This window comes from Ambystoma mexicanum, chromosome 11 (assembly GCF_040938575.1).
Source record: "Ambystoma mexicanum isolate Mex_15411 chromosome 11, UKY_AmexF1_1, whole genome shotgun sequence".
Taxonomy (NCBI): Eukaryota; Metazoa; Chordata; class Amphibia; order Caudata; family Ambystomatidae; genus Ambystoma; species Ambystoma mexicanum.
Window position 1 is genome coordinate 184453187 of NC_090934.1, and position 18076 is coordinate 184471262.

The following is an 18076-nucleotide window of genomic DNA, read 5'->3' on the forward strand; positions in this document are numbered from 1 at the left end:
CATTTTTGGAAAAGTTGAAAATAGAGATGTCATATGTAATGTTACTTGACATTTGTATAGCGCCAATTGTAATTGTTATGGCAACGAAGCACTGTAGGAGAATGGTAATTAAAATGTAGGCATGTGGTCAGTTACTAGTAGACATGACTAGTTGAAAGTCATACTAGCGGAGACCACCAGGGGGAGCAGGGAAACATGGCCGCATAGAATTCGGCGCCCGCACCCTCCAGTACTGAACAGAGCAGATAGAGTGTCCCGGGTCCTGACGGCACACCGACCAAAAGTGTGAAGGGGTGGGCGAAGAGGAGGGGAATCCTCTAAGCGGAATTAAATTGCCCACACAGGAACAGGAGCGGGGACCTGCTGAGGCAAACAGGGGAAGCGGTGGCGACAGGCCTCTCTGTGATTTTGCGTGCCTGGCAGCCCCGGTAAAGGTGGCAGCCGGGGTTCCTGTGGAAGGTGCGGATCCCCGGTGACTTGCACCAGCCGGAGAGATGGTGGGCCCTGTGGTGAGGCCCGGCACTCAAGGAGAAACGTGCAGCAAGTGAGAGGGGTTCCATGTAATAATGTCGCCACAAAAATCTCGCCATGCAAAAATATATCACCGAAAAATTGCAGTTTTTTGTGGCAACATTATTGCATGGAACATGCGGGGGACACCCACGCAACCCCCACATTTTTTTTTAAATGTTTTTTTTTGTTTTGCCCCTGTCCCCATATATATGGTCACCCATATAATATCACCGCAACCTTTTCCCGGCAATATTATTTATGGCGACCATATATATGGGAAAAATGTTACCTGATACCGTGAGAGGGACCCGTGCCGACCGAGACGCGCCGGTGGGCAGGCCTAAACACTCCTGTGTGCTGAAGAACGGCTGCAGTGGATGAAAGAGGCCCGTGGCGGATGACTGAGGCCCCGAACACAGGAGGAAAGCTACGGGCTGAAAAGACGGCAGGTCCAATCCTCCCCTTCGCTCCCCTCTGCAGAAAGCGGCTCCTTCGACAAACAGAAAGGACAGCTTCCTCTCCTCCCCCCTCGCCAACCCGGGTAGAATGAGCATAACACCCTTGACGACCCCACCAAGGCAGAGGCTTGGGCACCACAACCGGGGCTAGCAGCAGCATCGTTGGCTGGATGGGCACGGACCCGGACGTTGGTCCAGCATCGCAGAGGTATGGCAGGGTGCAGGATATAGAGGGGACAAAGCACCCTTGCCGCTTAACGACATTTGCAGGCTCTGGGTAACCATGGGGCGCAGGGACTGGCCAGGCCCCGGGACATCCCCCCTACCGGTAACCCATACCCCCACACACGCGAGACACCAGAGACAGGCACCCTTGAGTAACTCCTCTGCCCCCTGAACACCGACATCTGCCTGCAAGGGAACCTGCATCAGAGAGAGCCCCCCAATTAGGCGGTTCATGCTCAGCGCCGGCCTGTGAACTGGTGGCAGCCGCACGCACTGTTTGCTTAACTCCACAGTCCACAAGACTATGTGGCAGGACAGAGCCCTGCGGAGCCCTCATTGAGAGGCAGTGAAGACAATAGATTTGAAGAGAAAAAGTGCGCCCGAGGAAGGGAAGAGGGAGACACACTGCAGTGCGGCAGCAACAAAGGCAAGGGGTGTAACAAACGTCACGCCGCGATCTAGCTGCCAGGGTTGTGCCCCCCCAAGCGGCTCACCAAAGACAGAAGCGAGGAGGTCGATCCAGGTCGCAATGGCAGCGTAGGCTACAGAAGTGGGGGAAGAAAAAGGGGTGAAGAGAAGGCAGCTCTGCGACAGGACAACAGGTCGTGGTATCGTGAAGACAGAGTCAACAGAGGAGAAAAGGCACAGAGGCGTAGGTGAGAAGGACAAGACAAAAAAGAGAAGTACAAAAAAGGGAGAATAAAAATGCAAAAAAGGAGAAAAGAGGACCCCTCGTCGTCTACAACAAAGGATGGACCCAATGGCACCACAGCCCGGTAAACAGGGAGAAGTAATGAGGAAGACACCTGAGGGAAAGGTGATAACAGAGGTGGTCATGTCCCTGTTCTTCATGAAGGAGGACTCGGGGCACATTCTGGCAGAAATTAAGGCCCTCAGAGGGGACTTGCAGGCCTCACTGGCAGATCTAGCGAGCAGAGTGGGCACCGTTGAAAGCAAGATAGAGGGTCTGGAAAACAACCAGCTTAATGCAGACCTGGTGGAGATGCGGTTGGACGCCAGGATGACAGTGCTAGAGTTACGTGAAGAAGAAGTGATGCTGAAGATCGATGATTTAGAAAACAGAGAGAAGAGGAATTACATTTTAATACTGGGTCTCAGAGAGATGGCGGGAGAGATTCCGACACAAGTGGAAGAGAAGGTCCAGGCCTTTGTACACCGTCTCTTTGAAGCAGAAGGAGGCAAAGTGGAGCTACTTGAAAGAGCACACAGAGGTGGAGAACCCTACGGAAACGGCCCCCGCTCCATTGTAGCCAAATTTCTAAGGTACAAAGATAAAATGGAAGTGCTGTCCAGAGCAAAACACCGCAGAGAAGTGGACTTCGGGGGTTCAAAGGTGATGATATATCAAGACTTGTCCAACTTCACACTTTGCAGACCTAGGGACTGCAGACCCCTTACAAAATGGCTGCAAGAGAAAGGCATCAGATACAGATGGGGAGACCCGTTTTCACTACAGTTTGAAGTGGAAGCAGTTGAATACCGCATAACCTCGGCAGATGAGGCGGAGCAAGCACTGTGTCATCTCACCTCAGACATGGAGGTTGGAATAAGGGACCCTGGTGGACCAACCACAAGTAGCGAACAGCAACTACCAAATCCAGGCCTGCAGAGAAGGAAGAGAAGTCAAACAGGGAGAAAATACGACGATGGCTAAGCGTATTTCTGTGGTCCCAGGTGGGATGGAAAGGTACTTAAAAATAAGTGCTGTAGGGAATCCCTCTGCTCCAAGATGGCCCTCTGCAGAAAAGAGGGTGTCTCAGAAATTGTTTCAGAGTTCGATAGGTTAAGATTTCAAACGGTTACAATGTTCACTGGGGAGTTTAGTAGGGGGTTGGGCCTCAGGATAGCATGTGTACTTCAAGATAAGTGTAAACTCTACAACAAACTGGACGGCTGAAGGTGGGAATCAATAACGATTGGCGGAGTGGAAAGATCAGTAAATGGGTTGAAGCATAAAGGGGACAAATGAAGGAAGCAGGAGTCTGGTCATGGGCACTCTAAATGTAAAAGGCATAAACTCACCAACAAAAAGAACTCTAGTGGCAAGGGAATTTCGTAACGCCTCTCTTGATGTTCTGTTTTTACAAGAAACACGCCAGGTGAGGGGAGAAGAGCGAACTCTGAGAGGGGCGGTATAGGACAGGTCCACTGGGCCTCCAGGCCGATAAAGCGCATGGGGTGGGGGTGATTCTACATAAGCAATGCCGAATGGAGGAATCAGTAGTGACTAAACTTATGGAGGGACGGCTGCTCGTGATTCAGGGCAGTCTGGAAGGAGCACGGGTTATACTAGCCACTGTATACGCCCCAAAAAAAAGGCAGGCGGATTTCATACAAAAAGCACTGGACTCCATACAAGCGCTGGGGGCGGAGCTATACATCATTGGGGGACTTCAACTCCTGGGCGTATGAAGCATGGGACAGGAAAGCAGTGGGTGAGGATGGGATCTCGGGAAGGGTGGAATGGCTGGGGCATTTGGGGAGAACAATAGAGACACGTGGCTTGGTCAATGTATGGAGACTAAAATACCGGAGAGAGGGGCTACACCTTCTTCTCCGCACCACATGCAACATATAGCGGGATAGATTACTTGCTATTGAACAGAGACCAGGGGAAAAGAATAACGGGATGCGATATTAGGCCAGTGGGCTGGACCGACCATGATATGGTCCAGATGACCCTAGATATAGAAGGGATACACAGGCCAGATAGCAGCTGGTGGTGCAATGAGCTATTCTGGAAAGACCCCACATTTGCGGATAAGCTTACCAAAGAAATAGAAGAGTACTTCGAGATAAATGACACTGTGGAGGTGGGAACGGGCGTGGTGGGGTATGCGCGAAAGGCCACATGGAGAGGGCTCCTGATCAGGGAAGGCTCACGAAAGAAACAGCTACAGGAGAAAAAATCCCAAAAGAAATAGAGGGGGAGGGGCAGATGCATGACATGGGGGGAAGAGACAGAAGAGATGCGGGTGGCATTGTAAGCAAAGAGGGCAGAACTTAAAGCAATGAGAATGGCCAAAACCCTGAGTAGACTAAGGTACCTCAAACAGATGTTTTATGAGAAGGGGGACGAAAGAGGACACACTCCTGGCAGCAAGGCTTCGGGCACAAAGGGCAGAAAGATAGTTGACAACTCTAGAGGATCCAAAGGAAGGCCGCATACACACACCGACAGACATAGCAGAAGGCTTCGCCCAATATTATGAGGAACACCATAAGTCAGAATGCCTAGAATCGGAGACAGCAATAGAGGAGTATCTACAGGGAGTCGACATGATCAGACTCCCAGGTCCAGTTACAGAACACCTAGAGAGCCCAATAACCACAGAAGATGTACAGGAAGCGATTACTCACCTCCCGAATAGAAAAGCCCCAGGGAAATATGGTTTCATCACAGGATTTTATAAAAGATTTGCAGGGGTACTCCTGAGTGACATGGTAAAACTCTACAATAACATCCTAGAGACAGGAGAAGCGCCGGCAACTTTCATTAAGGCATTGATAACGATGATCCCAAAGGAAGGGAGAGACCCGGCCTAATGCCCATCCTTCTGTCCAATCTCATTGTTAAATGTGATTGAAAAAATATTCACACGCATACTGGCAACCCGACTTGAAGAGAAAATGCTGCATATTATACACCCAGAGCAGATGGGGTTCATAGCGAGTTGGTAGGGCCCGCACGCAATACGGAAAACTCTGAACCTCATGCACCATGTCTTCAGGGACCCGTGGGACTACGCATTGCTGAGCTTAGATGCGGAAAAGGTCGAGTTGGCCTTCTTATTTGCAGTATTGTGGAAGATAGGCTTCGGGATACAATCTGGCAGGATATAGGGGCAGTCTATGCAGTCCCCACAGCGAGGATATTTGTGAATGGGAAAATGTCCAGGGAAATTAAGCTTAGCAGGGGCACAAGGCAGGAATGCCCGTTGTCACCTCTGCTTTTTGCATTGACAATGGAGCCCTTAGGTACAAAAATAAGGGAGGAGGACCGGATAAGTGGCATCAAGGTGGGAGATGAGAGCCATAAAATAAGCATGTATGCTGATGACGTGTTGCTATACGTCTCGAATGTAGCCCCATCGGTCCGCTGGGTACTCCAGATATTAGAGGATTATGGGTGAGTGTCGGGATTCAGAGTCAATGTGAACAAGTCAGTTCTACTCCCCTTGAGAGGGGAAGCAGGGGTGAACAGAGAGGAATTGAGCATCCTGGGGATACCAGTCGAAGAGGAAACTATAAAATACCTGGAGGTAAGAATACCCAAGGACTTGGATAGGCTATATGAGCAAACTTCCCCCTGTTGCTGCATAGCCTCTTCGGGGATCTTGAAACGTGGATGAGGGGAGATAGAAGCATATAAAAATAAACGGGAAAGGGATATGGCAATGAATCTGGACACAGGCCAGTGGAGAATATTATGTGAGAATGCACACCAAACATCTATTGCTTGTCAGTATAAGCTACATGGCATTACATTTCTATGTAGATGGCAGTGGGATCCAGTAAGGCTATCCAAGATGTACCCGGGGGTAGACCTTCCGCTGCTGGAGGAAATGTGGCTGAAAAGCTGATTACTGCCATATGTGGTGGACATGTGGGGAAGTGCAAAAGTACTGGAAAGAGGTTCTGGGATGGATAAACGCCCTGGAAGGGGTGTAAATGTGCCTAGACCCCTTCCCACATGCCTCACTACCTGCTTCTCGCAGCTAGAGCATGTTTGGCAGGGGGTTGGAAGAGAGAAAACCTCCCTGGCAAACAACAATGTGCACAGAAGGCCAGGGACATATAGATGATGGAACTTCTGACTGCGCAGCTACACGGCCTGTCCGCCTCGAGGGAAATGGAATGGTCCATCCTCCTCGAGAGGTATGGCCCAGAGAAGGCATAGCTAGGTGAACACAATGCATACCTATAGAAACTATAGAAACTATATAGGCCATGGGTAGGATACGATAGACAGTGGAGGAGACAAAGTGAAAGGTACAATGGGGGCAAACTCACACAAGGTACAGGTGAACGCTAAGGAAGAGAGATTCCCGCCGTACGGTGACGATAGTTAATGGCAGAACACAAATGGTGGACTATAAGGGACACAAGGCTAGACTATCTGGAAGCTACTTGGAGGTGGGGGTGGTTTAGGGCTGGAGGCGGTCAGAGGAAATGTTGAAAAATAGCAGGAAAACGCAAAGTATGCAATGATGCAATGTCTGTATTTGGTTTTACTGGCCCTCATTACAACTCCGGTGCTAAACCATTGCGCTATTAGCACCATCTTTGGTGCCGGTGCTGTAACGAGTCCGCCATGGTGGAATGGGGAAATACTGCCCCATTCCAAGGTTGGCGGGGCGGTATTTCCCCATTTCACCATGGCCCTTCCCCATTCCCATTTTCGCCCATAGGGCTCAATGGGACTGGGGAAGGCGCTAAGTACGGTACCGCAAATTGCGGTACCGTAATTAGCACCGAGGTCCCTTTGCGGCACCCTACTTTAACGGCTGGTAAAACCAGCCATTAAGGTCGGGTCCCGCAAAGGGACCTTGTAATTAGGCGTTAAGGGTTTAATGGCGCCAACATCTTTTACGGCGCTGTTAAACCCTTAACGGCAGGGTCGTAATGACCCCAACTGTGTTAAACTGCTAAGGAAATAAAAAAAAATTTAAAAAAAATTCGTACTAGCTATACAATATAGAGTATTCAGACGCAGAGAGGATTAGCATATCAGTGACATTGTGACTGTACTTTTTGGGGGCAAAACGGAATGGTCTATTATACATTAGTCTATTAACCGAAAGGCAACTGTCTACAGTTGAGGGCTCTGACATTTTTTACATGCAGAATGCATACACACTGAAGAGCATGCAGTCACATGCAAATTGCATGCACATTTGTCACATATGTCGAAGATGCATTGAATTCATGTTTATGCTTCTGTAACATCGCGTTAATACAGTAGAAGTGTTTTGTATTGAATATAGTGTTGCCCTGTTGAACAAGTTAATGCAGTACAAATGTTTTATGTTGCGCATAGTGCTGCCCTGATGAACAGGGTAATGCAGTACAAATGTTTTATGTTGCGCATAGTGCTGCCCTGATGAACAGGGTAATGCAGTACAAATGTTTTATGTTGCGCATAGTGCTGCCCTGATGAACAGGGTAATGCAGTAGAAATGTTTTATGTTGCGCATAGTGCTGCCCTGATGAACAGGGTAATGCAGTAGAAATGTTTTATGTTGCGCATAGTGCTGCCCTGATGAACAGGGTAATGCAGTAGAAATGTTTTGTATTGAATATAGTGTTGCCCTGTTGAACAAGTGAATGCAGTAGAAGATAGTGTTGCACTTTTTAACATAGTGAAAAAGCCATCTTTAGTATTAGTAGTAATGCATAGTCATGTATAGACAGAACATATAGCCTGGGCTAGCCCTGCACGCAGAGTTCATGGGACTGTGTTAAAGGTGGACGTGGGATGACCACATTATGTAGGTCGAGAGGGGACAGATGTCTGTCTTACTGCATGCAGTGACTGTCTGGCATCCTTCTGTTTTGTTATGTTACTATGCTTTGATTGTCAGCTTAAGGCTATGATATGCTTTGTTGCTTGTGCAGGGCTTTAATGCCACAATAGGGCCCCCTCACATGACTGAGGGGCAGGGAGAGAAGCGTTTAAGTTGCAAGACAACAACATGAACACCACTGCACTCAGAGATCAGTATTGAGGGGCCCCCAGCCAGCCATCCAGGCAACACGCCAAAGTGAAGAGAATAGGCGTGCAACAGAACTGAATTACCTCTAAAAGGGTCTCACAGGCTAGAGAAACAATGCACACCTGGGAAGCCTTTTAGAAGGAAAGGTCAATGCCTTGTCCAAGAGTATTTCAGCTTCTTTAGAAGCTTCATGTACTGTAGATGGGATTTTAGTGTCGGTGAGATTACACTTACTATGTGACCCTGTGTATTCGTTTGGGTGGATTATATAGTGCCCACGTGCTGCCTCGCGGATGCTTATGACCTCTATGAGAAGTCGAAAACATACAATCACTTAAAGCAGCAGAAAAATCAGTCGCAGTAAAGAGAGGGAGCATTGAGCAGTAAAGGGCCTGAGCTGAGCAGTTACCTGAAGGCGGCACCACTGGAGTACGCTTAGCAAAGTGAAGTAAAGGATGTCGCACAGGACCATACAGTTTGGCCAAGTGTGGAGCCGGTTTTGGGGCCATTTTAGACCAGGTCCGATAGTCTGCACTTGAGTCAGTGAAGCACAACTCTTTCTGTCTCAGGTTTTACACCAATGTATACGAGAGCTCTGAAGTTGTCCCCCATCAAGCGTTAGTAGTCCATCCCAGACCGGCATTGCCCTTTACAGTCTGGTACTTGTAGTCTATATCCAGGTCTGCAAGACCAAGAATGTAGATCAAAGGGGGCAGGAGGATCTACTCCCACCTGACATGGGACATCAGGAGAGCTTGATCGTGAATTGGTGTCAACTTCGAGACAGAGAGACTTGGGATTAAGAGAAGCCAGGGTGCCGACTGTGGAGCCAGAGTCCTCCTCTGAAGTGGTGGCTCAGCTACTGGCGTGTACATTGTGTGATCACGTGGGGATCGTTTCACCTCATCTTGCTTTTGCCCCGTATCTGTGCTGGGATTTGAACCTGTGACTGCTGGTTGCACCCAGATGTTAGGTACGAGTGCCAAGCTATCTTGCTAATTAGACTTTTAGTCTATATTATATGGTCTTAGTGGGAAGCTTGTATCACACAGTTCCATAATTTCAAAATTATCTAGGTATAGGAAAAAAACAAGGTATAGGACAAAGACAAAGGGGTGATGGGAATATCTGGGCCCGATCTATTATTCGTGGCAAATGTAAGGACGTGAGATGGAAGTTGATTTGGGTGATATTAGTCTAAAATAACTGCTGCATCAGTCCCGATTATACAAAAAAATTGACAGACTCAGAAAAATCTCCTGTGACGCTAGTTGATCATCAAAAACACATTCAAGGTGTCCTAGGTGTCAGCACTTACACCAAATATTTAAATAGCCACAAAAACTGGCTAATCCAAGAGTCACAACGCTCAGTAAAAGACTACAGAGATGGGGAAATGGGGTTGGGTGGGTCTTAATCAGCTCCAGGTGCAAAAAACTGTTTTTGTGGATGGAGTGGACTCTGGGAGTATATTCCGCAACTTTGATATATGGAGGGCCAAAGACTCACTTCCAGCAGGAGCTTTTATTCTTGGACATAATTCTCACTGGATCCTACAGGACAGCCTGTAGATCCTAATCCCTCACTTGAGATGGGCTGAAGCAACCCCCACCCCTATTATGATTAAAATGGCCAAACTCAGCACCCTCTATAGTATCCCAGCCTTGAACTCCAACAGGTGCCGCCTGCTCTGCCCCGGGGAGATACGCCCTCTGCAGAGTATGCTTGTGACCACCTGTGCCACTGAATTCTGTAACTCATGGAGGCATTTATTTGCTGTCTCGGCTGAGTTGTAATAACCAATCTTCGAGCCAAATATTGCTCTTGCTTTGGAAGCGTTGAAGATACTCCTTTGTTGACTTGTTATTCTGTTGAGAGAGTAAAGCCAAATCGAACACCTAAGGTCTTAGACTTCTCTCAAGTGGTGAACTGATTGCCATCAATTCACCTATGATTACAGAGTTCTCTGTTCCTAGAGGCCTGCTGCCTTGAGGGTGAAAACTAAGAGGAGAACCTCCTCATTTGCCTTGTGTATAACCAGAAAATGTAATCCCACCCAACACTTGAATACAGAAAACATAGTCTAATCCTGTTTCTCATCCTGTTCCACCGAACCAGTGAAAAATATATGATAGGCACTGGAATTGTAATGAAAATTAATTAATACACATATGTAGTAAACTTTGGTATAGGAGGTTAAACATAGATATTAAACAGCAGACTGAATGATAGCTGATATCCCTGATGAACCATACAATTTACTGGCACTGGTTGCAAAGCTTTTGCTTTTATTTTGTAATCTGGCCTGCTCTTTTTGCAGTGCAATGAAGCCCTCAGCTTCACTACACTGGCTTTTGCTCATCTGTCATGGGGAAACTGACATGTCCTTCAGACTCTCAGTGCTGGGAAACAATGTTATCACTTTTGGTAACCTGTTAACCCTTTTGGGAACGTTCTATCATTGTACAAATGCATCTTACAAGGGAGTACAATGGGGTACACTTTTTGCTTTACCCTGAACTAACACTCAGAGGATGTTTGGTTACTTAAGGTGTGCCTAACGGACAAGCTGGTGGCAGCAGTTACTTTTCGCTGTTCTTGATTGGATTTCACTTTAGCCGTACCACATTTACTGTGTATGGCTTCCTACTGTGGCTAGTGTTCAAACATGGCTGTGCACCAAGGTTTATCATTTGTCCCTCAGCCATCTTGTCACTAACCCTTCTTCCTGACCTGTGAGGACAGGAACATCCTTATATGGACTTTTCACAGGATACTGAGTGGCCATGTGTGTTTGCTGCCAGGAAATGGGTTGATGTGTAATGAGACAGTGGACCCATTGGAAGAAGATCTGGCGAGAAACTTCTGCTGCTGCCCTGGAAGAACCCTGTATTGTAGGTGATCTTCAGAAGTGCTGCGAAGGAGCTGTGACCCTTGGAGTGGAAGAAACATACATTCTGGATGTCAGCTCAGAGTACTGTGAAGAAGAACCTTCGTAAGTGCCCCTGGATCACCCAGTGGCTGCCCAGCTCAGAGTTTGGGCTACCATGTGTAGTGTGAAGGAAGTTGCATTTTCCTTGGGTGTATTAGCCTGTTGATCTAACCATATTACATATTAGGTCCTAACAGCTAAGATTAACAGCTTATTTGAAGTGTGTACTAAATGCTGAAACAGACCTTTATAGATGGATTAGTAATGCTTAGTAGTGCCTTTATACCAAGCATAGTGAGCTTCATTGAATGTGCAGTCATCAAAGGGGTGGAAGGTTACATTCATAGCTTGCAAAGGCAAGGCAGAGGCCCAAGTTTAGTAGCTAGTAGAGACCTGTATTTGAGTGTTTTAAGCATTATGGCGCCTAAATTGGCCAGCCTTGTAGTATTATGACACTAGCTAGCTAGCAGAGTGTAGGCCCGGTAAAGCTTGCTCAATAGGGGTTAATGCAATGTATACTGCTTCAGCTTCCACTGGCATATTCTTTCTTTGCAACCGTGGCACGGCCAGCTTCCCTAAACAGGTCCTCTTTCTCATGAAAAATTGCTGCTTCAACCCGGCCATTACTGATAAGAGACATTCCTGAATTTTCAGATGGGCTCTCAGAAGGGAGTAAGGAGCACCTTGGAGAGTTAGCAAGCTGTTTTCTTCCCCATCAGTAAACATGTTTTGCACTGAGACAGTTCGAGAATATTGTGTCACGCTGACTGACAGCACAAAGGTACAAGAATGCATGCACACATGACCCGGGGAGGATTCTTCCGTGGACTCGCATTGAGCTAGTGCCCGGAGCTTGATGTGCCCCTGCAGCTCCTTGTGGCGCTGTCATCTAAAGGGCTGGCTGAAGAATAACACCTGGTGATGGGCAGCAGTTTGTTTAAGATGACCATGGTCCCCCAGTGCTAAAATACAAGGAACGTGAGGCTGTGTTCTAACTATTTGGATTTGCTTAACTTACATTTTTATTCCCAATTGCTGCTAAAATGACTGTCTTTTATATTTTGCCTTTCTGTCAAATAAATGCTTACTTTATGCTGAAAGTATCATCTCTCCAGTTGTGTGTTCATCGCTGTTGAATTGGACCTGTTAGTGGGAGGTGGGTGGTGTGCTATAGTGTGTGGGCTGGTCCGAAAATGGCTTGTGCACCCCTTTTCACTACACCGTGCTGCAGACGTGGCTGTTCTGCATTTAGGCCTGGAACTTGGGGGATTGACATCTTGTGCTACAAGACTCACCTCTGCCAAATGTTGTGGTTCCAGCTTCAAGGGGACCTGAGATACAGGGCTAAGTCCGACTGTGAAAGTGTGTCCCCCTGTGTCGCTGTGCATTGGTGACATCCTCCGAAACAGCTTTCCTGCATCCAGTCGTGTGCTGAGAGGGACCCTGAATTGAGTTCTTCTGCATTCTCAAACCTGAAGACCTTACACCAGCATTTGTTGCCAACTGGATAAGTACTCGACCCTGCAACCCATGGGCATCGGGGACCAGAGCTGAAGGCTGGCAGAGTGACCTCTGACCCTCTCTAGAAGCCAAGTTCTAAGAAGAATTGGAGTACGGGGGTGAGTTGTAATAGAAATTACCTCAACTCCCAACTCCCTTTTAAAAGTTTGGCAACTTTTAGAAACTTTTACTACAGTTTGCTTTGCCATTGCTTGTTCGTGCACACATTCTGAAAGTGGGGGACACTTTTATTAGCTAGAATAACTTGTCTTCTACCCCTTGGAACTCCTCATTGGACCCTAGGAGCCCTCCACTAACTTGATCTGTTCTCACAAAACTATGTACCACTTTGGTGAACTTTTGGGCAGAAGGCCCTATACATCTTAAGGATGGACTTCTAAAGTTAGTGTTGTAGCTCTCTGGACCAGTCGTGCTGCATATTAATACTTAACTTCCTTTGCAGGGATGTGTTGTGTTTTTTGCCCTACTCCAGTGATTGTATATTTGTTTGTTTTATTTTGTGTTTGGTGATAAAATGACATGCTAGTAGTCATTTTTTCATAGTGTTATATGGCCATAAATAAATAAGTATTTTGTACAACTGATTGTCTAAGTGTGTTCATTGACTTTACATTGTATAAACTCATTTTAGACCGCTTACAGGCTCACTCTTCCTGAGACCTAGCCTTGTCCACTCGCCTTTCTACCTTGAAACTAGGTTGTCCTTCTATCCTTTTGTCCCCCAGGCCAGAGTATGGAAAATCAGTCCTAACACCAGTCCAAGCCCATCTCTCGCTCCCTCTGACACACCCTCCACTTCCTGTATTATCAATATTACAAGGGTGTGATCAAGGGCATTGAAGGCTGCCAAAGCAAGCAACGCCAACACGGTTGAAAAACCTTCATCCAGAATCTCAAACTAGCCATATGGATATCTATTGAAGTTGGTACTTTAAGACCTTTGGGCCCAAACCAGGACTGCCCAAGTTAAAGAGGATTAGTCTACAAGAATTGTAGCGCATGGATTGTGATCACGGATTCCGGGATTTTTTTGCAAAAAAATGAATATTTGAGATTAGGGGCACTTGCTGAATATTAGATGATCCAAAATGGTTTCAAAACTGGTTTTAGTGACTCAGTATTGACAGCCCTCGGAAGAACCCATTGATTATCAATAGATATTCCCCTTGATGCCAGCCTTGACTACGGCATGCAACTACTATGAGGGGTGTTGAGGATGTGAGACAGATTCTACACGAAGGATCAAAACCTGTGCGTCGCGGATCTTTGTGTCTCTGTAAACACTCCTAGCACACCCACTATCATGTGATTCTGGAGGACCGCTTCGGACGACTCAACTACTGACTTTACCACGGACCATGACTTTAGGCTCATGAACGCTCACATTTCACTGTGATACGAAACTATATTAAATAGCCAGGGCACCTGCTGTTAAGATGCCCAAAACATGATGGGAAAGATATCTGGCATAATGGGCAATAAATAAGAAGGATAGATATCGCTCAGATATTTGCAACAATCAAAGACAAGTTGCGTACTTGGTTATTCCCGATAAACTGCTCCCGCTGTCTGGCGACAGAGCAGATATTGTCTGCAGAATAAGCTGGACGCGTGCAGACTAATTTGGAATGTGGCTATCACTTAATGGAGAAGGATTCATCAGTTTTTGTGGAAAGAGCCACCAGTATCAGGAGGCAAGACACTGGTGTCTGGAAACGAAGAAATCGGTGTCTACAGATGTAGCTGCCAGTGTCTGGAAACGGGGACGCTTACCTACATTGTCTGGAAATGTAGACACAGCCCTTAAATGCACTGAGGCAAGCTGACAGTGGGGCTCATTACAGGTTTGCCACTATCCTGACGATAGGTCCGCCCGGATACTGGCACATGGTCCGGCGGAATTACCGGCGATTATGAGTGTTGGTTGCCGGTGTAGGTCCCCATTCATGGAGTCCCATAAGGCTCCATCGGGAACTTCGGAGTTATTACAAGTGCTGGTATTACCTCTGGCTCTTAGCTGGAGGTAATTCAGCCACTTCACCGGCAAATTCAGAGTTGGCTGGTCTGGTAACGTACCGGTATACGTTAATACCGGCACATTACTACCACACCGGCCAAGCTGTAATGAGCCCCAGTGTCTTCTAAAACAACAGATGTATTTGCAGATAATTTGTTCGCCCTGATGGCAGCCTCTTGGTGCTATAGACGATTACTGGTTTTTATTGCTACCCTACCCAATGGTACTCATTTTATTGACCTCCGAAAGATGAAAGCCTGAGTGTCTTTGCTGGGATTCAAACCTGTCACCATGAGGTCAAACACAGATCCCTTGAGTGGATGCATTAGTCCAATGAGGCAAAGAGCCAGTCTACATTTCTTTACAAATCTTCCCCTCATAAGTGCAAAGTACATTCATTCACCTTAACCACACATCAGCCAGAATTCTGAAATTTCAGGCCATTGTGTCATGAGGTGAAGCTAAATTGGGGCCTTCAGAGCTCCTATGGTCCTTCTGAAAAAAACTAAAAACTCTGATGTTCAATCAAGATGCCTGCTAATCTAGCAAAAACAGTACTGCCTGCTGTGTAATCTGTGTAAATCTTTGTAAATAATGGAAACCTTACCTATAATGTATACTGGATGTCAAGTTTGCAAACTAGGGGGGGTTCTCCACCTGTTCGCACTGTACCTTACGCTGTAACCGCTTCAATGTGTTTCACTGATTAAGTTGTAATTTATGCCTGTAACCAATCTCGTAGGTTTTAAGCGCCGAGATACCTCTGGTTTTTGTGCGCTATATAAATGTTCAAATAAAATAAATAAAATATGTGGTGAAATGTATGTTAGGGATCCACATAAATGTGCCAGTGTTTTAGCGTCTTGTAGGGACTCGCTTTTCACTATGTGCTGGATACCTTGATTGGCTGCTCTAGAAGCAGCCCTGGTTCCTTAGGGATTAATAACCCTGGGACAGGTGATGGAGCTACCAGTAAGGTAACGAATAATACATGTGGCCTCTGGAAAATGTGGCCAGCGGGGCTTTGATATTCCCGCCAACTGGCGACATACCCAGGCATTAGGCTAATATGTGGGCTCCTGAGACCTGCCCCAGCCTGAGTACACAGACATGAAACGCATGGAGGTGGCAAAGTGTGAGGAGTCTTGCCTTCCCTCAAAGCGTGAGAGATCTTGCCCTCCCTCAGAGTGTGAGAGGTCTTGTCCTCCCTCAGAGCGTGAGAGATCTTGCCTTCCCTCAAAGCATGAGAGATATTACCCTCCCTCAGAGTGTGAGAGGTCTTGCCCTCCCTCAGACTGTGAGAGGCCTTAGGCCTTGCCCTCCCTCAGAGTGTGAGAGGTCTCACCCTCCCTCAAAGCGTGAGAGATATTGTCCACACTGAGAGTGTGAGAGGTATTGCCTTCCCTCAGAGTGTGAGAGGTCTTACCCTCCCTCAAAGCGTGAGAGATCTTGCCCTCACTCAGAGTGCGAGAGGTCTTGACCTCCCTCAGTGTGTGAGAGGCTTAGGCCTTGCCCTCCCACAGAGTGTGAGAGGTCTTGCCCTCCCTCTGTGTGTGAGGCCTTAGGCCTTGCCCTCCCAGAGTGTGAGAGGTCTTGCCCTCCCTCAAAGCGTGACAGATCTTGCCCTCCCTCAGAGTGTGAGAGGTCTTGTCCTCCCTCAGTGTGTGAGATGCCTTACCTTCCCTCAGAGTGTGAGAGGCCTTACCTTCCCGCAGAGTGTCAGAGGCCTTACCCTCCCTCAGAGTGTGAGAGATCTTGCCTTCCCTCAAAGCGTGAGACATCTTGCCCTCCCTCAGAGTGTGAGAGGTCTTGCCCTCCCTCAGACTGTGAGAGGCCTTAGGCCTTGCCTTCCCTCAGAGTGTGAGAAGTCTTACCCTCCCTCAAAGCGTGAGAGATCTTGTCCACACTGAGAGTGTGAGAGGTATTGCCCTCCCTCAGAGTGTGAGAGGCCTTAGGCCTTGCCTTCCCTCAGAGTGTGAGAGGTCTTACCCTCCCTCAAAGCGTGAGAGATCTTGCCCTCACTCAAAGTGTGAGAGGTCTTGCCCTCCCTCAGTGTGTGAGAGGCTTAGGCCTTGCCCTCCCACAGAGTGTGAGAGGTCTTGCCCTCCCTCAGTGTGTGAGGCCTTAGGCCTTGCCCTCCCAGAGTGTGAGAGGTCTTGCCCTCCCTCAAAGCGTGAGAGATCTTGCCCTCCCTCAAAGTGTGAGAGGCCTTAGGCCTTGCCTTGCCTCAAAGTGTGAGAGATCTTGCCCTCCCTCAGCGTGTGCGAGGTCTTGCCCTCCCTCAGAGTGTGAGAGGTCTTGCCCTCCCTCAGTGTGTGAGAGGCTTAGGCCTTGCCCTCCCACAGAGTGTGAGAGGTCTTGCCCTCCCTCAGTGTGTGAGGCCTTAGGCCTTGCCCTCCCAGAGTGTGAGAGGTCTTGCCCTCCCTCAAAGCGTGAGAGGTCTTGCCCTCCCTCAGAGTGTGAGAGGTCTTGCCCTCCCTCAAAGTGTGAGAGGTATTGCCCTTCCTCAGTGTGTGTGATGCCTTAGGCCTTGCCCTCCCACAGAGTGTGAGAGGTCTCTCCCTCCCTCAGCGTGTGCGAGGTCTTGCCCTCCCTCAGAGTGTGAGAGATCTTTCCCTACCTCAGCGTGTGTATGGTCTTGCCCTCTGACAAAGCGTGGGTGGTCTTGCTCTACCTCCACATGTGCGAGGTCTGTCTTGTCCTCCCTCAAAGCGTGAGAGGTCTTGCCTTCCCTCAGAGTGTGACAGGTCTTGCCCTCAGTCAGAGCGTGGTGAAGATTCAGTGCTGCAGTGACAGGGGAGGAGACGTGGACGAGTGGCTGCATTGTCGGCTGTGGAAGCAGGAGGTCATCGTTCCAATCCTGGCTTCACCAGTTTATACCTCATGTGATTCTTGGCAAATCACTTCGTCTGATCGTGTTCCATTCCCTTTTCTGCACACTGGTGTAAAATTTGTTCTCTCATTGTGGGCGTGGCGCACGGGTCGGTTTCTCCTGAAGCTGCTAATTTACCATACTTATTCTGGGAGGTGGGCAGCTGCCTAACCTGGCTTCTGCGCCACAACAAATCAGTGCAGACATCAAATAAAAGGGTCGCATACATTTAAGACTCTAGAACTAGGCATCACAGACTCAAGCAGAGCCGCGACCAGTCCTATATTGAAAGGGAGACAGAATGAATTATACATTGATTAGGAAGAAACCCCTTTTAATATCAACCCCTAGGGGGAGGGCATTCCATCTATCTGTGCTTTGGCTGCCCAACCCTGCGCAAGGTGCGCCTGTCCTTGAAGCGGTTCACTCCAGCCTGCTATAATCGCTTCCCTGACCTCTGACACTTGTCAAGTGCTCTCTCTGTCCTGCTGGTTATCATTATGGGGCGTGACCCCAAGTACCAGATGAAGAGCATACAACTGTGGTGATTACACAAGCTCCGGCTGTTTCACTTAGGAGTAGTTACGACCACTCCTGGACCTACTTGTTACACCTGAGTGCATCCTCTATGTACAGCGCCCCCTTGTTTCCCATCTAGGTATGATTCACGTGCCTACTTACATTGCAAACAGAACTTCATGGCATGATGGTCGTGTGGGGCTCACAGCGGTACATCACAAGGGGTCTCATTGTTTGCCCTTGCTGCCACTCATTATAAGTATTGCGGTACGCTTGTTTACC

The 18076-nt window shown here is 48.0% G+C and overlaps 1 protein-coding gene across 1 annotated transcript in view; it reads right to left on the minus strand.

The window, feature by feature from the left end:
* The window catches only part of LOC138503200 (uromodulin-like), a 213831-nt gene that overhangs the window by 177140 nt on the left and 18615 nt on the right, over positions 1-18076 (minus strand). The window lies entirely within an intron of this gene.